The sequence below is a fragment of the Pseudomyrmex gracilis genome, unplaced genomic scaffold (assembly GCF_002006095.1).
Source record: "Pseudomyrmex gracilis isolate BER0280 unplaced genomic scaffold, ASM200609v1 scaffold_50, whole genome shotgun sequence".
Lineage (NCBI taxonomy): Eukaryota > Metazoa > Arthropoda > Insecta > Hymenoptera > Formicidae > Pseudomyrmex > Pseudomyrmex gracilis.
In genome coordinates this window covers 482326-506992 of record NW_018020634.1, presented here as the reverse complement: position 1 = coordinate 506992, position 24667 = coordinate 482326, and the positions used below count along the sequence as shown (strand labels likewise).

The 24667-nt window shown below is 38.8% G+C and overlaps 1 pseudogene; it reads right to left on the bottom strand.

Annotated features, from left to right (window-relative positions):
- Positions 1-246: 246 nt before the first annotated feature.
- LOC109853553 lies at positions 247-4475 on the bottom strand (annotated as a pseudogene).
- Between the last annotated feature and the right edge of the window lie 20192 nt (positions 4476-24667).

The window sequence follows — 24667 nt, the reverse complement described above, 5'->3', positions numbered from 1 at the left end:
ATATATCATATATAATATTCTATATCTATATATAATACACACACACACACACACATATACCGTAATCACGTGACCAAAGTCAGTGACCCCGCCAAAGTCGCGCGGCCGAGGTCAGTGACTCCGCCGCAGTCGCGCGACCGAGGTCATTGACCCCGCCGCGGTCGCGCGACCGAGGTCAGTGACCCCGCCGCGGTCACGTCACCAAGATCAGTGCAACAATAGATGCGATACATTCGACTCAAAAACGCGCACTTTGCGGTACACATGGATTTTTTAATGAGAAGATACTGATTGTAATAACGACATTTTTTTTTTACTCCATTACTTATCTTCTATTGTTGTTTTTGATAGTTTGCAAAACTAAAGAAAAACTTTTATTTAACACTTGTGTAAACTACAGATTATCTACATAGATAACAATAATATTTTTAATATCAAACGTGCGTGATTAGAGATGCGTCTGCGATTTTATTTTAATCTCACCAAAAAAGTGGCATTAAGGACATTCTCACAACCACATTAAAATTAATATTTACATTTTATTTTATCGCAATTTGTTGACGTTAAAAAAAATTAAAAATCCTCAAAAAATTACATCTCACACACGCGCTACAAATATTGTTTATTAGCAACTACAAAAAACATTATTTCATTTTTGATAGATTTCTTTTTAAAGTTATATAAACTAACACCCGGATGATCGCAAACCAGGCAAATAAAATGATTATGTCGTGCCAGAATGTAAAATATTTTACTATGCCTAGCTCTTTCAGTATCGATAACGGCATTTGATAATGGCAATAGAGTTTATTGCAAGTCAATATCTCTCGGTGATAACCGTAAATCGCCTGCATCAAGCCGTCGAAAGAAAATCTCATATAATTTAAATAACTTAAGTAATAAAAGAATCGAGGCATGTGAGCAAAGATACATAAGTAGCCGCACAAAATCAGCATTGTGACTACACTGATAGATCCGACGAAGATACTGTTAACTGGACTGAAAACTGCTCCCAAACCAAGACCTATGCTATCCGCAATAAAGGTTGTCAGAGTCAAAACAAGAGAAAACATAAAGAACCGATACAACTCCAAGGATTGGCTGCTCAACAAGTAAACGGTGCTCGAATAAATTAGAGCGAAGAAAAACTGCATCGATAAACCGATAATCAGAATTGATATGTAGTAAGTTTTCAATTGGTACCAGTTGTTGAAGCGCTCCTTTCGCAAGATGTTTATCTCCATGGGAATTTTCAATGCGGCGGTCATCATGGCAGTGTAAGTCAAATATATTAAGCTAACTACTAAAAGACCGACATTGCTGAAAACCTTTTCTGCATCTTTGCCGGCTTGCTCGAACAACAAGCCCAGCACAATGGCCACGAAGAGGTGCGCGATTATTTGTAGCTGCGTTGTCATCCAGTTGTGATACAAGAACAATACATTACGACGTATCAATATCCAACATTTTGTCATTTCCGAGGGCGAGTTGATTTTCAATTGCTTCATATTTTTGTTGAACGACGATTTTTTATGTAACTCCTTCAGCTCGTTCCTTTGGCAGCAACTTGCCGCGATAACAAACTGTTGTTTGTCATAAGTGCCGTATTCTTGGTTCATCACATCCAGCATGTAGTCCGCGGGATTGTGATACTTGGAGCATTGGAATCCTCGCTGGCCGAAATAGGTAACCGTGTTTTCGGGTGGGCCGGCGTACGTACACTGACCGTCGTCTATTAAATAGATGTAGTTGAACATCTTATAGATCGTTGCGCTAGGCTGATGAATGGTGCAGATTATTGTTCTGCCGCTCTTGGCCAAAGACTTTAGCGCGCTAATACATTGCATCGTCGACAACGAGTCCTGACCGGTAGTCGGCTCGTCTAGAAACATCACCGACGGATTATTAGTCAATTCCAGAGCGATACTCAGCCGCTTCTTCTCTCCGCCACTGAGCTGTTTGACCAGCGTGTTCTTCGCGGTCGTTAGATTTAGAATATGCAGGATATTGTCGATTTGCACTTGCCTCTCTTTCGCATTGTTATTCGTTTTCAATTGAGACGCTATCATCATGCTTTCTTGGACGGTGAAGAAATTGTGCAGGTAATCTGTCTGTTGGATATAACACAATTGCTTATTGTATTCGGACGACGTTTGTTTACCGTTGCAGTCGATATACTCGATTGTGCCTGTCAATTGTTCCTTGTTGAATCCGCTCAAAAGGTTCAGCAGCGTAGATTTTCCTGCGCCGGACGGTCCCATGATGCCTGTCAGTTCCCCGGCTTTGAAAATTCCATTTAGATCCTTCAGAATTTTCTTGCTAGATTTGCGAAATCCTATCTGAATCTCATATGACAAGTTCTTAAAATAGATATCAATCATCTGATCGTTTTTCAAAGAATTCAGCGACAGTAACATAATTAGATAGATGTTCTACTTTCAGGCAATTGTTCTGTCTGTCTTCTTATCGTTCAATTTTTTTAACCTCTTCACCCACGTTTATCTCAAGAAAGTGATATTAAAACCAGGTCAGTTGTAGCTGAGAAACAGATTCAGTGCACTACTATTTCACATCTGTTGTAAAATTTCTTTGTCATTGTGCAAGTTTTCAATTGTGCACTGGATGATTTTCAAACATTTTGTGAGATTGTTGTTCTGATAAAATCAAATGTCGGAAATTATTTTTTTTGTCTTTATCTTCGTTTACCTGCAAACACAGATATTAATTTGTTAAAACAAAAGACCATTTCGAATAAAACAAAATAATAAAAATATGAAAATTTAAAAGAGAGAAAGAAAAAATGCTTTTCCGGTTTAAAACGCATTAGTGTCTTTTTTATACCGACATAGACATTTCAGTTTGCTTGATTGTTTAAGAGCAGCCTGATACTAAGATGGTCTTTGTTAGATGTCTCTTTTTATAGCACTGGATTATATGGAGAGAGGAGATGAACTATGGAGAAAGGTAATGCAGCGGAAGGAATATAGAGAGATGTGTGACATAACTTATTAAATGTGTATTACGGAATTAGAAAAATAAAATGTCATAGTGAACTGGTCACTTGTTCGTTATCTCTGAGATTGTTTAGATACTTATGTATTTCCAAGAATTTCATGTATATTTCCTAAAGAAATAAGTTGCGGTTTTTAATACTACAGTTTGATTAAAAGATTTTGTAACTTTGTTTTATTTTTTAATATTATATATATATATATATATATATATATATATATATTGTTTACTGAATAATAGCGTTCTATCGGTTGTTTTTCTCTGACGCGTTTTCCTGCATTTATATATATATATATATATATTTTTTAAATTTTCTTTTGAGTTACTACTTTTTTTGAAATGATTCATCTCTGTTTCAAGGTTTATTCTATCAAGTATGTTTTATTCATGAATTATTTACACAATTATTTAACGCTATTAAGCTTCTGAAAGTTGCCGTGTTATACGACTTAAATGAAATTTAAATACAGCAGATTTTTGATTATGTTAATATCGCTTATGTCAATGTGTTGCTTATATCAAGGACAATGATTTGCTTTTGTCAATTTATGTAGAGTGATATAAAAAAAATCTTGATATAAACGGATTACTCGGTCCTGACGATTTGACGTCTAAGCGTGAATCTGCTGTAGACGAATCTCTCGTTAATCAAAAATATCTCTTCAATACGAACATTTGCTTACATTCCTTTACATGCCCTACAATAAAATTGTATGTGTCAAAAATAGAAAGTTATCGTGAAATATTAAATTTGTAGTCAGATTTTGCAAATTATAATGCGTAAGAGACACATGGACAAAATGACACAGTAATATTTCCATTCATTTGATAGATCTTCAGTAATTAACAAAGTAAAAATATTAGTTTAAAAAATTAGAGTATAGTCATCAATTTGTACGTGAATTAAAGTTTAGTAGTCAAACAAGTAAAACTCATATAATACACTAGTAACAACTAAAATTTCTCTTTATGGGAAAAAAAACCACAGTATACTGCTCAGCATGTCTACTTTTTACACTTCTTTTTTAACACTTCACTGTTTAATTGTACATATTTGCAAATTCTTATGTGACATAAAGTTAAACATTAACATACTGAGAGAGATATATATATTAGAAAGATTATAAGTTTTTATGTTTGCCTCTTTATTTTTTATCATATCTATTTTTATAAAATATCACAGACTATTTTTATAGAATATCAATCTTTGAAATCACTTCACTTCAAATACTTACCTGTATTATTAATAGTCAGACTTTGTAACTTTTAAGACTCCAGAAAGATTCCAATGCTCATATTCTTTCAGATAATTTAATTAACACTTATAAATTAATTAACAGTTTTTCGATTCTTCTTGACGTTTTTTCCAGTTGTTGTAAAAATTGTTATAAGCTTTACATCTCGAGAGATTCAAGCGGCAAGTGTAACTTGCCAAATGAGCGCTCACAGATAACTGAGCGCTGAGTGAGAGGAAGACTGAAGAAGTGCTTCTTAAGAACCAGTTACAATTATATTCTACGCAGTTCACTCTACTAGTCACTAATTATTCAAGGAGCTACTCATTTTACAATCGTAAATGATAGTGATTAGTTTTGTCACTTCGCGTAAATGAAAATGCAAAATACACGTATTATGTTATAAGAGATGTAATAAGATGATATATTATTTTCTGTCATTAAAAAAAGAAGTCAAAGTCGAAACCTCTTCCGTTAAGCAAAACGTTTTTATTATCTGACTTTAGTTTCTACATTCTTTATTTTTTTTATTGTACTGTACAATTTTCTATTTATACCACGCTAGTAATATTATGTAGTGTTTTATGTAATTTTTTTTGTTATATTGTGATCGTAATTCATTAATCTTTGTCGTGTATATAATATTTCCATACTGAAAATATAAAAAGTATATGAATAAGAAACATGAGCGACAACAAGTTTCTGTGTCAAAAACTAATATAATATCTCACAAAACACGACAAAGAAATGACGTAACACATACGTATATTCTTGAATATATTTTCAATGTGAAAAAGATAATCTCTTTAACGTACACACTTTTATCATGGTAAAAACAACTGTAAGTATATTGAGCAAAGATTCAACTAATTAATCAAAAGAATCAAACTGAATTGTCTCGTGTCTGGACAAACGATATTAATAATACGTGTTTTTACCTGAACAAAACTGCTTTATATCTAAACGAGTACAAAACATTAACACTTTTGATACAAATTATTTTGTTGATACAATACTAAATAACACAAATACAAATATTTTGACAAATAGTTTTTGATGCAATACTAAGTAAGACAAACACAAAACTGTTCTCATATTTAAAATTAGTAGCGAAATATTTCGTGTTTTTTTATTTACTAAAAACATGTTATTGTATTTACCGTGTAATATCAGGCTGCTTTTGAAACCCTGATGAAGTAAGCTGAAATCAAAATCCTTGCGTTTACATGTAGAAATTATCGACGTTTGATTCATATTTCAATGTAAAATTTCCCTTTTAATCAAACATCTATAAGTTATCAGAAAAGGCGACACTTATTTGATGCGATGAATAGAGATGGAATTAAAGATAATCGGACTTCATTCATTGTTTTCCACTCTCTACGTTTCAGTCTTCACGGCTTCGGTGTTTCAATTTATTTTAACGAATGGTATACTGACTTACGAGATGCAGAAAATATTTTTAAGTCTGTGTTTTTGACATAACAAAGGACAAAAGAAAAAACGAAGTCGAAAAGAAGATAAGAATAGAACGATTATTAAAGAGAAAAAAGGATAGCGCGCAAGGAGAGTAAAAGAATTATTTGCAAAAAGAAGTGCTCAAGGAAAGATGAAATAAATGATCAATAATGCAACTATGCGAGAAACCGGAAATTGTTTCTGGTTCATTAATGCAAAATCTTTATCTATAACCTTTCTGCATGATAGCCGAATACGAAAACTTAAACTACCCACACAGAACAAAACCTCTATTAGACGTCTATTAGACGTCCACAGCTCTATGCGACATCTAATATATGTCTAATGGATGTCTTGGATGGATAGATGTCTGTGTGAGTAGATCTCTTGTTTCGCAATAATGTAAAAAAATTTGTATAAAAGTAACCATGAAAAGAAATAAAAACAAAAGTGTTAATTGAATAATTACTTTGGCGGACAATATATAAATCGCATTTCTACGTTTTATTAAACTGTCAAAAACAGTTTAATTATTGCAATTATATTTTGATGTCATTGTGACACAATGCGAACAAAAATTTATTATTGATTAACGAGACTCAGGAATCTCTAAGACAAAATATTATACAAACAATAATTCGATTATTGATAATCATTGATGATCATTGGATTAATAATTGTGAGAACGAAATATAAATAATAAATCCTATTAAATGTGTACCACTTGCCATTAGATTTGGGAACAAATGAGCAATAAAAATCATTTTTTGCTGTTTCCAATATTTTATTTATTACACGTTTTGTAAATTGTTGTAATATAGAGCAGCAAAATTAGATGACAAAAAAATAAGTCCAAATGAGTGGCAGCTAACTCGATTTCTTAATGTCGTGACGTTAGTAGATTGTGAAATAGTCTTTTAATGTCCACGGACGTCATGATTTTTTTGTCGCTTAGCTTCTCGATTATTCGTTGATCGTTCGTGATAGAAGCGTTTAGCCATGAAAAATTAAATATATGAATACATTAGCATTACTTAGGAGACACAAAATACGATATAAAACTGTATGTGTGTGATTAGATTATACACATATCTGTTCATGTTAATGAACGACTTGTTTGCGAGAAAACACGCAAAGATTATAATAATAAATCGATTTATTTTGTTTTTTTTTTACAAATTATTTTAGATATGAAATATTTTATTTTTATACCTCATACATTGATTGTTCCGATTATTATAAGATATCTTAACAATTGAAACCGGCGTGCTAATATCATCGGAGTTTTGAAACTATTATCTCACAGACTCGATGTTTGTAACTACGATAATTAATCAATCGACCAAAAAAAAAAGATTATAAATTTCCCGCCGCCAGAGAAAAGGAGAGATGGGCAAGGAGATCTTGATCTTTTGATAATGTCTTTGAAATACAATAGTCGGTAGAGAACATTGGCTGGATAAATTATGACGTTATAAGGCAAAGCAGAGGACAAAAACAATAGATGGCGATGCGGCGTCACTGGGAAAATAATAAAAACTTTTTGATTGTACATAAATTCATAAATCTTTTGTGTTTACATCACTTGATGCCTTCAGTGAACGAGTGAATTTTTTGCTGGTCATGCTCTTACGTCGTCTTTTTTTTTGACGTCTGCTTAGCGCGATTGCGTGTGAAAATGTACATAAATCACTTTTGTGACATCGCAACAAAGAATGCACTTATAAATGAGAAGTAAACGCAAGATTATAAAAAAACTATTACTTAGATACTTTTTCAAAACTTGTAATTTAAAAGATTTTAACAAATTTAAACACTTTTTTTTAAGTTTTCAAGATTACTTTGTCTTAAATCAAAAGCATTGAAAATTTTTGATGTAAGTAATGATCTTTGCTGAAATATCTTTTTGATGGAATAAAATGTATCATCTTTGTTTTGTGCAACATCTGCGAGCGCAGGAATAGCATATTTCTCAGGAGTCCGCGGTAATACCTTATCCTAGAGGTTACTGGGCCAAGAGGATGAGAGGTGTCGGCACAAAAGGAGCGAAAACGGAAGAGAAAGAGTTGAAAATTCGGCTACGGTAAAGCAGCTTACACTCGGAGATCTTTTCGGCATTCTTTTTGTTAATTTCTAAACTGTTTTTTTTCAAGGTTCAAACTTGTCTAAAAACATCTTTTATTACTTGAAGCGTAAGCGAGTTTAGTATACCATTTGTAATGCAGATATATCTTTTTCATACTTCATTTATGTACGAATATTTTGCGACACGAATACGATTGTATGCTTACACGTGTTATACGTGTTATACTAGACAATATTAAAAACATGCGCACACAATAAAAGAATTTTGAATTTTGAGAACCAACTACAATTTAATCAGTTTTATTTAATCAGATTCTATTTACATAATCGTACCACAGTTTCTGTATTTAATTACTGAATGAAAACTTTAAAATTAAATTGCTAATTAAAAAGCTAATTGACTTGATAATGGAATGTATTTTATTTTTAATAGTTGAGAGAGAGAGAGAGAGAGAGAGAGGGAGAGAAAGGAATGCGAGAGAAGAGAAGAGTTACAAAACGATTTTAATTAAGCAGCCGCGTTGTCTTGCTTCTCTATCCCAGACTCTTATGCGAAATAACTTTACTCCCGAGTAAACGTAAGATCACAGGATACTAAAAAGTCGCCAGTTTTAAGTGGCGTATGGTACTTTTACGTCCTTCTAAAAAGTGCGAGCGCGGCGATAAAGAGTGGCCCCGGAGGGCAGCCTCGTAAAGTTGCCGGTGAACACGGATACGGCCAAGAGGGTAGATAGACGGGTAAGAAGGTTTAGGATCGGTTCAGTCGTAAAAAGATAGGGAGTGGTCGAGAGTGCCTTCTGTGAAGGTCCTTAGGCGCCGTTTGCCGCTTAAAGAGAAAAATGCGCCGTGAAAATCTTTACGACGATGCAAACGTCGAGAATCTTCAACGGCGTTATAATAATATTTAAAAAACGAAGTTTTTGTCATAATTATTTATGTTCAAGTTAATAATTAATCTTTTCGATACGGCGATCTTTTTCGTTCGCCGCGTAGCGCTACTACGTAGTGCTATATGATTTTTTCAACATTTTACTTTGAAAACTTCATGCGTCAATATTGTCGGAAAATCCAAAGTATCGGTGCAGTATTATATTCGGTTTCTTTCCTCTGTGACAGATCCTTGCCGCGAGCTGTGAGAGCAAACAAACTTCCCTAAAAATGATCGCGAGTTTCCCCACTACCAAGCCAATTTCTCACCCCGCCACTCTTTTGCTTCTTTCTGAGTTTTTCGCTTTTTTCATCTCGAGAGAAATTGAAGAGGTGGAGGTGACCCACCTTCTCGAGCAGCCGGAGGGAAGAAAGACTGTAGGCGCGCCGTTAGGGGTAGACGAGAAAAAGGAAGAAGAAGAAGGTAGAGGAGGCGAGTCGGAAAAGTGGGAAGAAAGAGCAAGGGACGATCACCTTCGCGTCTCTCTCTCTCTCTCTCTCTTTCTCTCTCTTCAGTATTTCAGATACGAATAAAGTAACCGACGAAAATTAGTGGAGGGGTTGCTGCGTTGTAACGTAGGGGGCTCGTCGGGAGAGAGACCGCCAGGAAGAGTTGCTACGGACACCGAAGGGAGAAGGGAAATAGGAAAGAAAGGAATGACGCTTCTCTGAGGAAGCTACGTCGTATCAAAACGAAAGGGGAAAGACAAAAAGTGTGACGATCGATGCTACCGTCCACGCGGAACACAATGGAAAACGCTTTCAACTTTGGTTTTTGTCTCTCTCTCTCTCTCTCTCTCTCTCTTTCTCTCTCTCTCTCTCTTTCATCTTGAAAATCTAAGCGTTTCTCAAAAAGTAATCGTGGATTCGGTGTCGTTTTTGATATTAATGCACATATAGTATATGCGTTAATGCAATCGCGAAGTAAGTTCTTTTTGTGGTGATTGCGTATGCACATAAATTACGTAGGCAAAAACATATCATAATATATTTAATTGGCAGTTGAAGGACTGATCCGTAATAAGTCAGTAAACACTGATAATTTGTTATTAATCAGTAAAAAATACTTGATTGTATAATGAGGCAGGAGAAGACTTGACTAATAAAATTTAAAAAAAAGTGATATGACGTTTAAACGAGTACAATGAATGCAAAGGACAATTATGATAGCTAAAAGATATTATGTTTTCTTGAAGAAAACTTGTATAGCCGGAGGCGATTTTATGAACAAATCTGTTTGTTTTCGAAAAAACCAAACAGTAAGAGCGGCAAGCTAACGAGAAGTTTTATTATGTATTCGACTTATATAATGTAAATACGAAATAATGCGATCGGTACAAGCAAACCACGAAAAAGAACTTTGCCTCGTTATAACAGGTAGTTATAATTTTGTTATTTCTAATTGAAAAGGAAAAACAAGAAAAATTATGTTTATGGTGCGTTTTTACTGCTTTCAACGGACTGTCGCTTCTTTTGTCGTCACCGCCGCCGCTCATAAGGTTGGTTGAGCATAATAGAGGCGAATGGAGAGGTGGGATGAATTTCCTAATTAAAACTCGCGCGAAACTATTTAAAACTTAAAAAGGAACGAAGCTAGACCCAAAGCAACTCGGGCCCCATTATCGCCCACGCCAGAGGAACTTCGGCAAATTATAAATTTCATCGGACTTACTTCGTTCCACCGAGCGCGAATCTCTCTCTATCTTTGTCTCCGCCACGTATCTTATCTGCGCGCTTGATACTTTCTAATTGATTGCGCAAGATCAGACACAAGACGTACTAAAAATTTTTTCCTCGTTTTTATCAATATTCTTTTCAAGAAATGATGTGTGTTTATATTGCAAATAATACATTGAAATTATTAACGTTAAAATTTGTTTTTTGACCTTGAGTCTGATAAAACATACTCTGTTTTTTAAATCTATGTTATGATATTGTATAGAATATACTCTTTATACTATGATATTATATAATAAAAAATAACACCAGTAACTTGATAAAGTGTTATATAAGTTTTTTTAACTTCTTATAAATTACTTCTAATATGCAAGATAAAAAAACAATATATAATGCAATCACCTTTATAGTTTTTTAAAGTTTTTATTACATTGTTTTTATCATACTGTTGTTGATGATGTGATTGATAATGAAATAAATTTTTTCGTATATCTGCAGTACTTAGTTATTTAAAAAGACAACTTGTGCAAAACAACACACGTAGAGAATGTATCAATGCTTTTTAACCCTGATGAAGTAAGCTAAAATGTTCACGAAACGTCGGTATAAGAATGACACTAACGCGGTTCAAACTCAAAAAACATCTTTGTACATTGATAATATAATTTTTTATAAACATATATATGATCTTCTGCTCAATTATTGAGATCGGTAGAGTTATGCAAATAGATTTTTTTTATTAATGTATGTAAGAACTGAGAAGTCGAGTCTATTTTATACAGATAATATCTGCGAATAATCATTTATTTTTCCTTGTGTAATTATTAGTCACACTAAAGTGTCGAGACCTTACCTTGTACACACTAATAATTTGCTGAATATCTTGTTCTGTATATATCAGTTCTCTTTATTTTTTTCTCTTCCACTTTTTGTTGCGCCGAGACTTACAGTCAACTTCTCTGTATTTGCGCGTTCGATATTTACACGGTTTTCTTTACATAATACTTACATAAGTTTTCCTTTTACTACTCTCTTTATTTCACAATGCAATAAACTCATGATGTCGCTAGTTCTGCTAAAGGTTTGTTCACGTCGTATACTCTAATTCGCTCTAACGCGCTTTAACAGCAAATTTGGTAGCCCGCACTATCAAAAGTGCGCACTTTTTTCGTTGAAAAAGTTTTGAAGTTTTATTGAAATTTCAGTGAAAAAAAGCACGTTGGATCGAGTAGGAGTATGTTGGGGCATGCCACGTGAACAAATCTTTTGTTATATCGCACTCTCTAGTGCGATTGATGAAGAGGTGGAACTATAGATGCAACGAAAAGGTATTTATTTTCCAGGAAATTCTTGCCCTACAGCCCCATACTCGCGCAAATATAGAGGGTTGACTACTTTAACGACCTTTTGGTATACCGGTACAATTAGAAGTGCTCTTAAGCCAGGTCATAGATTTTTCCGCGCAGCTATCCTGCTTAAAACCGGAAAATTTAGATGTCCTCTCTCTATACAACTACTCTATATAACTACCAGATATATGTGTTCGTTAATCAATTTTTTGCAGAGTTTACAAGTTGTTCTTTTTTTTCTACTAGCACAACACAGGCGCGCGCTACGCGCACGCTATTGTTATTTTTATTTAACGTGTTGTCAGTTAACACAATCTGTCACCGCGATGACAGATAGTATATACGTCTTATAAACCATATAATACACATATGAGAAATGTCAGAAATAACGCATGAAAATCAAACTCAAAAGAGTAACACCGCCGCGGTCGCGCGGCCGAGGTCAGTGACTTCACCGCAGTCGCGCGACCGGGGTCATTGACCCCGCCGCGGTCGCGCGACTGCGGTCAGTGACCCCCCCCCACCAAGGCCGCGCGGCCGAGGTCAGTGACATTACTCTGTAGTATGTATATAATACATATAATACAATATAAAGTATAATATTAATATATAATATAAATATATAATAAATTATATGTATAATATGTATTATTTAATGTTATATATAATATAAATTACACACACACACAGTCACATTATTTTTACGTGTTGTTTTTCTACTCTTTCCTGTCACGTGACTTTAGTTACGTTTTTAATTTTTTCTACATATACGACAAAAAGACTGTCTCAAAATCGCTTTTATTATTTACTCTCTCGATCTTACCGATTCGATTCGACTCGATCAACCAACCAACCAATCGGCAACGCGGAAAAGAGGCAACAATAGGTGCGAGATATTCGACTTCAAACGCGCACATTATCTGAGATAGGAATCTCAAAATGTTTTATTCTATTTGTACAAGTATATTTTAAAAGTTGTATAAATATGTTTATCAGTTTTATTTTATAGTATAAATATTGTATTATAATTATATATATATATATATAGGCATATATATATACTTTATATGCTGCTCTGTTTTATTTGATTTTCTCTATAAAATGTAATGAATGAGAAATTTCTGCTATATCGACTACGTGGAAATTGCACCTTGTTCCATCTGCAATATACTAACTGTACTCGATTAGCGTAATATTCCTGCATCGAGTACAATGGTTCCTTCTTTATCAACAATGGAAAATGATAGAGGATAGTAGAATGAAGATATCATTGCATTATATTTTTAATATTCAACATATATTTATAACGTAATTACACACAATACTTACACACAATTTTTCATATACCTTTTGAGAAGTCTCTATATAATATAAAATAATTACAGACAGAAAATCAAATCCGCAAATTTATTTGTATTATACAATAAATTTGTTATATATTGTAAATATAAACTCAGTTTTTTTCAATAAACCGAGTAAACTTGTGTAATTTGAGAATTGTACGAGCTTCAAGCTAGTTTTTGTTTTTAATGTTTCTTCCAAATCATAAAAAAAAAATTACGCTGTAATTAGATGATGCTTTTTAAATACATTTATTGAAACTTTACCTAATTATATATAATATGTTACACAAAAATATTTATAATGAAGTTTACATGCGACAATACGTATACGTATTACGAGAGATTTTACGGAATTTTGAAAGCAAGATTATAGAAAACAACAAACACATATTTATCTCTACGATCAAATTAATCTCTTGTAATTATAATTATTATTATTTTAATCGCGCCATGAATTTTTAAATAAAGCGCTTTTATGCGACGCGCTAATTCGGCAGTTCGTAATAATAATCCGTTTTATATGTATACGCATGTGTAGATGGTGTGTATTATATTATAGTCATTCCAGATATAATACAGCGTAACGTTGGTACGATATAATTCATGATAACTTGATTACACGCAGCAAGTAAATGCAATATATTGCAAGAACATCTCTCATCGCGCATTTGAAGCGATGACGCTTGTAGCATACACAAATTAACTGACAATTAAAAGTTATTTCGATTATTTTGTAAAAACTCGAAATAGCTCTGAGAAGTAAAAACAAAAGTTGAGCAAAAATTACGTTCGCAAAAGTTTTCATTCGAGAAACGACGAGCGGGCAATGTGACAAAAAAAGCTTTCACAATGTTCGCGCGAAAGAAATTAATTAACAATCAAAAAATAGGAATCAAAAGACACAACAGCATCGACGAACCCCTTCGCAAAGTTCGAAGTGGTTGTTTAAGCGAAGGCATGTTTCGTAGAGTTCTCGGCGGGAGGAAACTCACGATATGCGCGAGAGAGAAAGAGAGCGCGCCCGGCAACCATTGCTAAGGGTTCTCATAAAAATTTCACCCCCCTCTCTCTCTCTTTCCAGGCAAACTCCCTTCTTTCTCTGTCCTAGCGACCCTCGAGATCGCTCTTACTTGCTCTTCTAAGCACGGCTAATTCAAAATGGCGTCGCCGCCCCTATATCATTCGCAACCCTCTCTCGCCTCCGCGTCATCCCCTCGCCTATCCGTTCGACCCTAGGCAAAACGGCGTGTCAGGGGTGGGGCCGTCGAACTATGGCGCCCCTGCGCCGCGAGCGCGTCTCGGAACTCGAGCAACAAATTGAAATCTCGCATTTTCCATGGGCCTAAGCTTAGCTCTTCTAGCCCTCGGCAACTTCGTATACTTTATCGTGGGGTGCTCGTACTAATCCTCGGTCTTGTATATTTTCGAATAATTTGGAGAAAAACGCGTAAAGGGAAGTAGCGAGTAAGGGAGAGCGCTTTCCACAGCAAAGTCCCGGAAAAAATAATATCGAGAGAGAAAGTACCGCGCGCACATGTTTCGAAAAGATTATTACACGTTATAGGAAATGAAGAAGGAAAGGAAGAGGAGACGAAGTCAATATTCCAGCGATAAGATACATATGTATATAGCTTGACACCGTCGTGATTAATTATTAATCCGCTCGACGTTCAAACTTAGTTCTTCCATTATTGTGAAATTAATATCTACTTTATCATCTGTCTTGTACGATAAGATCTTATAGAAGCAATTATGTCTTGTAATTGACATTGTATATCAAATTTCTCTCTTTCTTTTTCCCTCACTCTCTCCTCAAAGTGTTAACGATATTATTATCCACTGAAAATTCGAAAAAAATCGAATAAATATATTTTCTATACATTTGAATCGCGATCGCGCGAAGTACGTTTATTCTCGAAAAGTTCAAAAACAAACTATTATATTTATTATTGATATTATTATATATTACATATAATTGTTTAATTTTCTATTAGCCCGATTAGAAGCGTGGTGATTGAAATGATATAAATTATTCGGTATAGAATAAACGGACAATGCATTCAAATATAATTACCTCTGCCCAATCATATAGTAAATAACGCGAGATCTATCGATATTGCTATTATTGATTTCAACATAAAATATTACACGTGTAACATGTAATGTCTTGGTTTTCTTTTACTTCACATAAAGTTAATTAAACTTTATTAAATTGAAAGAAAGAGAGAGAAAGAAAAAGGCACTTTTAAAATTGATAAAAATAGTATTAAAAATATCGTTGAAGGTGCGAGGAATTTTTAGCGGACTGTCACATGTCACAACTGTCCATTCGGGAAAACCGAGGTGAGAATTGGTTCGCCTGGCATGGGGTGACAAAGAGGGCGGCGGGGGTTTACGATGGGATGGTTGGGGGAGGGGGTTAGTTTGGTGCGTCGGAATGCGAGTTCGGACAACGAGGGGGCGGCGGAGAGGACGCTCGTTCGCGCCGTCCGTCCCGCAAATTTCGACGACCACTGAGATTTCGGTGTCGCCGTCCATATAATCGCCGTGCTCCGAATTCCGGAAGCGAGATAGTTAGGGCACTTGTGGCCTATGTTGAACTTTTGCACTTTCTTGCGATTTTTCTGTCTTTCGCTCTTCCCCTCTCAATGTCGCGCGCACTCCGAGCCGGCATATTTCGCGAAATTGCAACCCGGGATTGCATTAAACCGACGCGACGGCGGTCAAGTTTCGCGTGCTGCGGCATCGTCGACGTTTCGCGACTCGCGCAATTATGCCGTTTGTCCAATCACCGCGTGGGATATAAAATTGTTGTATCGCTCGTCTCATGAATTCATGCGGTTTCGGCAACAGAGGAACTACGCGACGACGCGATCATCCCCCTTTAAACTATTACTTTCGTTACTAATTGACAATTTCGAAAGCATTGTAATCCATTTACTGGTCTCTTCGGATTCTGTCGTTCGTCTTTTGAACCTCGAAATTGTCGCTGTCTTTTTACAACGAGTTTCGCACTACAATACATACATTAAGCAACGATAATATCAGGAGGATGTTAGTCCTGCGACGAGAGAGATTTAAGTATACATACGTGTGTTTTAGCGCGTATTATATTTTACACTGATGGAACTTCACTCGTCGTTATTATTCTTAGTTCTCTCTTCGGCAGCACGTGTTCTCATGAATGTATAATACGTATACGCAGTACATCGGGATTGTTTTAAAACACGGAACGTTATTTGCCGAATGTTTGGGCTCTCTTGTATACGTTCGTAAAAATTTCACATCAAAACTACGTCTTAAATTTGCGCGATGTAAATAACGCACACGGCAGGGAACTGGCGTTTTCACGTGTTGACACGTTGAATATTTAACGCGCATCTCGTGTTTGCGCACAGTTAACAAATATCAAATAGCGTGATTAAACGAAATGTAATTAATGTAATTGGAAATCAATGAGAACGGCAGAATACGCCGATCCGTGTCTCTCTTTTTGACAATGCGCCGGACGCGGGAAAAATCTACAAGTGATATTGCACGCTTGTTTGAGCGCAATCATTTCGATTAATATCAATTAATGAAAATTAGGATTTTGTTGCAACAATGTGCGCGCGATGTTTATTTGCGAATGTGTGCGATTACCTGGGCTATTATTTGACGTTGCTTCATTCAAGAGGTATTTCCTAGCTCGACGTCGAAATAGGCTCGATGTATACAGAATATCCGAAGCGCATCAGAATTTCGAGCGCGACCGATAATGCACATCGGTGCACATGAATGCAACGCTGACCACGAAATTAACGCGAATTTTTCCGCTGCCCACGTCCGACTGACCTCGTCCTTATTTTTCGGCCCTGTTTTCTTCTTTTGCCGGCGCCCTCCCTGTTTCCTTTGGCCACCCCACCTCGCCCGAGTTGACGGATTTTTACGATTCTGCGCGTGGAAAAATTCGCCTTTTTCCACACGCACTCTCTAAGAGCGTGCGCACTGAGCGCTTCCGTGTTGTTTCTTTATGAATTATTTTATCAACTTAACGCACCTTATCGTTACGATTGAAAAAAATGTTTATAAAATGCTTGCACGTTAGCTTCTTAAAGTAGAAACAAATACGAAAGATTGAACATTTTTACACGTTAATCATATGTGACAAGTTTTTTTATAAAAAAAAAACTCATCTCTCTAAAAAAAGAAAAAAGTGCTGTGGTAAATCCTCGCGATGTCAGATCGAGAATAAATTCTAAATTGAATCACAAACCAATTAATGCGCTAATCAGAGACGCGCCGTCGACGTTGCGTGTATTTTTCGCGACTGCTAAATAATCAAAGTCAACGGATTTAACATCGAGATGTCGCCCGACCGAGGAGTTCATCCTGCACGTCCAATCAGCCACGACAAAGCGCACTACAGCCAGTGGTGCGGCTGGTTATACGAAGGACGACGATTTCCTGCGGCCGAAACTTCGGGAACGGGATTCCCGCGAGGAAGTCTGAAGGAGGTGCGCCGCCTTGAAGGAAGGCCGGAAGAGAGGACACGGGGAGAGAAATCGAGCCCCGCGAGGCCATAAATTTGCTCCTCGTTCGTTTCGAAATTCTCTCCCTCGTATAATACACGCGCGCACCAAGTTGAACCGTACACATACGTTCACTTACACGTGCGCGAACGGTGGGCATATAAATTCGCCTCGCGGAATAAGGATCGGCCCCTTTCAGACGTCGGGTGGCTGGCGTACTCGGGGTGGGTGGTGCGGTGCGGTGTGCTGCGTGGTGTGAGGGTCTCTCTCGCGTCGAGGTAGGTCGCGCGGGTAAGGAGGGTGGGTGGCACCTTCTTGGATCAATAAATGATTTAACATTCACAAAATGGCGGGTGAGCCCCCGGCAGGGGCGGAGAAATAATATAATCTACCTTAGACTCTCGCTCTCTCTTCTCCTCCGCGCTTTCCTTCCTACCCACCACCCCCCAGTATCGTCGTACCGGGGGACAGCGCAGGGCTGTGCGGGATCGCGCGGGGGTCTCCGCCGGGTGGCTTGAACGAGGGTGGGTACGTCCCCCTTTTCCAACTTACAATCTCCCTCTTCTCCTCTCTCCCGCGTCCCTTGCCCCCTTCGCGTACACCAACCTCCGTCTCAACCCCCGCATCGTCAGCAGACTCGTGCTAGAGAACTCCGGCAATACCTACAGTTCCGCTTCCAAGCGGCGTTACCACGTAAGAGAGAGAACTGGAGTACACAGCCGGCACGGAATCGGCGGGGATGACGCCGTGAATTTCGACTTTTCAGATTCCGCGAATAGTTACGGAACCACGTCGTCTTGCCGCGTGCACAGTGATCGTCGATTCGCACAAGAGGTGAACGTGCACGCCGCACGTTTCCGAATTAAGATTCCGACGCGGAATACCGCTGCCGCATTAAAATACGAGCGGGAAATTGGAGAGCAAACTTATGCAAGTCAGATAAAGATAAAATAGCTACAGAGTTCACGTAGTTGATTTTGATTTGATACAAAAAGAGGAGAAAAATGTGTATTTAAAATAGAGAATTTGTCAAAACATTCGTGTATGTAGATTTAGATTTTTGTAACATCAATCGAAGAATATTAAAATAAATTTTATAGAATATTTGCCGGTAAACAGACGCTTAGATGGCTGTTTCGGTCAGATATATTTTATCTTAATGGGAACAGTAAAGTGGATTTTAAGAGGAAACGAGCGGGAGGCGTCGGAGAGTGCTTTGGCTTCGAGGCTGGTAGACGTGCAAGATCCCTAAATATTAAGGGGGCATTAACGTGGTCGGCCATTTTGCAACCCCTCGGAGCTCGTATAAGCACGAGCCTTCTCTAGCGTATATTATTATATTATAAGGGGGTGCTAGGGCGCCTCCCAAGATTATGGAAATCGCGGCGGGTATTGAGGGGACGAGGCAACGGTGGTGGCACAACGAAGACAAGTGGAGGGGTGGTAGAAAGGAACGCGAAACGCACATCCTGCGGTCCCTCTCTCCTCTTCGTCGTCGATTCTCCCGGCCAAACTCCTTCGAGATTGGACCGGCAAATTGATTTCGTGATATAATCCTTCGACTTCTTAGGATCCCGTACACACGAGATATGATTTACGAGAACGGTATTTTACGAGGGGTTTACGTGACGTGCCTTATAATATTGCTTCTCTCAACTTGAAGAACTCGGTACATTTGGGTACAGGTGAAATATAACCGGTGGAGAAACTTTACAGCAGTTTCGAGAAGTTGCTTATGTTTCTGTTGAAAACATTAAGAGAGAGAGAGAGAGAGAGAGAGAGAGAGAGAGAGAGAGAACTTGGAGTTCTCAACTAATTAACAGATTATTCAATCGATACAGGAACGTGCTCCACTACTTGATCTCGTATTTTATTTTTGGTACTCGCGAAAAGGGACGTATCTACGACAAATGTAGAGATTTGTACAGCGGTTGGTTCTGTCACATATCTTCATTAAGGGGGTGGTAACTGGCAGGACAGGAAGGTACTTAGTTCGCGGAGGGTGGCGAGCTAGGTAGGAAGGAGGTAGTAACTACCGTCGGAGAACCAGCTTCGGAGTTCCTCCAAGTTTGTTGTGTGAGAAAACAGGGACTGATTTGAATTTATATTACTTGGCCTCCCCTCTGAATACGTTCCCGGCTAAGGAAATTTCCATATATCTGAGAAAGCCCCGGCGCCGAACCCGCAAAATGAATGCCCCTGCTGCCAAATTCAAATTTTGAATATGACGGGACTTTGGCGAACGCGAATTTATCGTAGCAAATGGCTTCTGCGTCAGCTTCGTCAGGATGAGATGAAAAAATTAAGATTAGTCCAAGACGGCAGTTTTTTATCTTTTGTAATTTGAGTTCAGTATTTAGCCGCGTAAGTGAATGTCATTTAAAAAAATATATTTTTAATTGGGTGTCGCGACCGTAAAGATAAAGATAAAACAAAAAAGGATAAAAAATTTTCACATGTTTTCATGGCACGTGAGATTTTGCAAGAAAAATCGTGTGTTCTGATTTATTCTTCATTAATTATCCGTGCGAAGCTCGCGGTGTATGTCGATGTAACCCGATCAAAGAACGAGGCGAGAGATGGTTGAATGACACGCAAGCGGTGGAAAACATTGAGAAGCTCATTTAATTCACTGGCAACGCTTCTCCATCTCTTTTTCTCCGTCTGCCTTTCCCGCTTAATTCTCGCTTAACCTCCGGGTTTTTACGCTAAATTTTCGTCGGTCTCACCCTCGTTACCGCAACCGACGGGGGTGGGTTAGGTGGCCAGCTACGCGCTTAAGCACTTTTTAAACGTCCCGTATATTTATATCATCCCCTCGCGCACGGGCCGTCTCGCTCGTTTCCACTTTCTCCTCTCACACTCTCTCTCGAAAAGCGGCGAGCACGAAACAATTAAAACGTCGAAACGAGGGTCCGGGTATTCCGCGGCGAAACGTGTTTTCGCACTACCGTGCGCCGGCCCTTCTCACTCCCGCGAGCGCGGTTATATAATCCGAAATGGAAAAGAAGGTGCCGGGCGAATTTTCCCGTTTCGCACGGATTCTCGTTTACCGTCGGATTTCGCACTGCGAGAAATGCTCCCGGCGCGATTCTTCTTCTGCACCTTTTTGTTATGTCGAATCTTTTTTGCTTGCGAATATAAATTGCATTATTTTACTGCGATTATTATATCATCACGATGACGTCAAAAGTTTTACTTTGCGATTTTTGTCAAGTTGTAATTTGGCTAATTTTTTACGACGCGATATAAATTTACTATTTCAAATTTTGGCAACACACATTGCAAGGCGCGATACATCTAACGATTCCGATGTTTCCTCGACTGAAAGCGACATGAGACTGGTTACTTCTATATCTGAAATCTCCGCGGACGTCTTTGCGATGTCATTTCGAGGAAAAACCTGTTCGACGCCTCCCCAACTTCAAGGGTCAGCTGTACTGACCAGTCACGTGAGAATCGCAACTTCCGACGAGTCGATGCGCGTTTATGAAAACAGATTCGCTTTCCGTGGTCAAGCGAATGTAGGACAGCTCGCAGGATTCCCACAGGACTGGTCCTAGCAACCTGCTGTTGCTTCGGCTACTCACGCAGACCGCGAGAAGACGCCGGCCAGTCGATGACCAGTCGTCGACCGGTCAGTAACTCACACACACAGCTGATGTGCGCTTCGAGATATTAATGCACAACCTGTCTGACCCTTCTGATGAGAACTGAATTAGGATCGATAGAGAAACATTGACGTAAGTAACTCGCGTATCACTGACTCGAAACAAATCGAATTTTTTAACAACAATCATTTTTTCGTTACTCACAAACAAGAAAAATAGCAATCTGTTTTAGCAATTATACATTTGTTGGATTTATTACAATCGCATTTGTTATTATGACAAATTTGAGAATAGATTTGTGCGCAACTCTGAAGTTGGGAGTTCGAAGGATACATCAGATTAAAGTGACCCGATTCTTCCAGCTGTGTCGGCCATTTTCCGACGGCGTGCGTTACACGCTCGCTTTATTATACTACTCTGTGTGTGTGTTAGAAACATACTGCATACATTGCTGCATACATTTGCTGGAAAATATTATTTCGGTTGATTTTATATAATTTAGTTACTTTATATGTTTTTTTAATATAATTTAATTACTATACACACATTCACACAACCGTAGTTTCTTTCTTATTTTGTTGTGATAGTTGAATATGTTTTTTATTACAATAGTTGAATGTATAAATACACACAGAAAAGCAGCTATTTAATATTTACGCATCGTGTGTAATATGGGTTCAAAATTCTGAGGGAAATGAAATTACCATAACCACGTGGTCGTTAAATTCAAAGACAGTTGAATGCACGCCGCGTAAATATTAATTAGTCGGTTTCTTTGTCTCACGGCCGGACATTGTTATGGAAATATCGGTTTTTTTCCGCGTAATTTGCGGCACCGCTCGCCGCTATTCGTTCCTGGCGTCCGGCGAGGCCCGATATATAGCCCCGCGGACACTGGTGCGTCCACAAAGGACGACAATGCTCATTGTCGTGCCCGGAGGAGAAACTTAAGTTCTCAAAGGCGACAAGTGTACAATTAAGTCATTAGGAGGACTTCCGGGAACTTGGACCGTGCAAGTTTTCGCACGGAGAAAGGACTTAAGCGGCCGTTAAACGGTTTGCAAATTGCAATTTCGAACGCGTTCCTACCTTAGGCGTGGATCTTCGGCTGGCGGATATAGTTTGTTTCCTCGATGACAGAAGGATGAGAAAGTATCACGTACATCCTCGACATTTGCGAAGAGAATTGTTTTTCCGGCTAGATCTTCCGGCTGACACAAAGCAACGTGTTATAACATTATTTAAAGTTACTCTCTCTACGGACGGACTAAAGTTGCGATCGTTGCTCTATGTAGCTTAAAGTAATAGAAGGAAACCTTATTAAATTCATTTAAGAATTTTCTTGAATAATCTTGAAAATGAGAAGCATATGCTTCGTTTAAACGCAGAAGTTGTAAGCCCAACAACTTCCGTCGGTTATATGCCTGCTACTAGTGAGATGGTTTCAGGCCGAACGCAAATAAATAGATTACGCGAAACGAGTCGATCGTGGCAATAGGCAAGCGGAGAAAAGCGCCGAGACGGTCTCGGCACGCCGACGAGGTAGAGAAGGTTGAAAGGGTGGCACGCGGAGGGTGGCGGCTGGCTGGCTGGTTGGTTGGTAGAGAGTTCGTTCGATTCGATATTCATCTCGAGATTCAATTCAATTTCCCCGCAGCTATCCCGCTCTCTCGGGCGTCGCAGCGTCGAGAATCGCGAGTCGCGCGATGAGAGGAAGGAGCAGAAGGAGGTGGTTGGCGTGGGCGGAAAATAGGAAAGCGGGCGGCCGGGTGTAGTTGCTGGATGCAAGGGGGTGCAGCATTGAAAACCATCGCCAGCCACCCTCTCGTACCACCACCCGTCGGACCACCATCCTCTCTTTCTCTCTTTCTCTCTCCTCGCCATCTCGAAGAGGAGATAAAACGAGCCGGTGCACAGAGACAGACCCTTATACCGCCGAACCCCCGATGCCGACGCCCTTCTACCAACCTGCACCCCCGTCGTCGCGCAACTCTCTTCCAACCGACGATCCGCGCCATCCCCCTCGACACGCTCGCGATGGCAGAAGGTACTACGCCGTCTCGAGAAACTCTCCCGTCGAGGGAGGTTCTGGGGGTGGCGCGGGCCGGTAGGGCGAGAGCGGGTGGGTGGTTAGGTAGGGAACCGGGGGTTGAAGAGGGTGGAAACTGTTTTCCACTCGGTCTTACTATACTAACTGTACCTAACCTACGCTCGTATCATTAATTATCTAAATTGAAGCTGCCACAGCGCACCCGAGTGTCTTACATCGAAATTCTCAAAGGAGCTCTCCGTGCTTTCTCTTCTCTCTCTCTCTCTCTCCGTCTCTCTCCGACTTTCTCTCATCCCCTCTGCGCCTGCTGTGTCTTACCACCATATCTCTGTCGCTGCGCCGCGCGTATCTCGGATGGAAAATGGCGGATGCTCGCGGTAGAATAAGGTTGCATCTCTTCTGCGAATTAGAGTGTGTCGTCCTCTCGATATCGGCTCTGAAGATCGGCGAGCGAGTACGAAACACACGAGCGCGAAACTCTCCATAGTATCTGGAGATGAAAGCAACGTATACTCAGTTGATAGAAACTAGTTTGTTACAACAACCTCATCAGGATAATTAATTAGTTTTACTCATGTAATTAGTTAGTTTTATTCATGCTTTCTTATTTTCGCAATTAACATTCAAGTTTCTCGAAAACAGTTTTCACGGACAAAAAAGTCAATCGTTTTTCTGACATTATAAAGACGCTATAATTTTTTATCTCACATTGTACTTTTTTCAATTTTTTTAATTAAAAATATTTCTGTTAAAAAAACACGTGTATTTTTGTTGAAAAGACTAACACGTGTTTTACAAGGTTAAATGTCAACGAGGTTTTAAAACTCGAGCAAACACGCGTTAAATGAGATTTCATGCAGTTCAAAGTTAGATCTAGATTTTCTCGCGTAATTTGCTTGAATCGGACACGTCTCATAATCCTGGGTCTCTCCCCAGAAAATAAATATTTCCCAACTTCTGAGGGTGAAGAGAGATCGGCCAGCGGAGGGACGGCAAAGCGAGGGGACTTCTCAGGTCGTCTCATATCGACGTATTTTAGGCGTTTTCCCCGGGATCGTCTTGCCCAAACCTAGACAGAGGGTCGCGCGACTCTGTGTACGCGCACGTGTGCGCGTGTGTGTGCGCACGTGTGTGGAATTCGCAACTGTGTGCGTGGGCCTCTGTATGGATGCACACGAATCTCCCTCTTTCAACCGGTGGAGTCTCCGCACACTCCCTCTCTCGCTCTGCTCTCTCTCAACCCTCGACTTCCCCGCGACTAGTGAGTAACGATTTTCCTCCATCTTACCCCGATTCCGGAATACACCCTTGGGGCACACTGTGGCCCCTTCCTCTCCCTTCTTCCGAGCAACACCGGCAGCCTTCTATCGGCGCCACCCTTATTCCGGCAGCCTTTCTACGTGAGATGA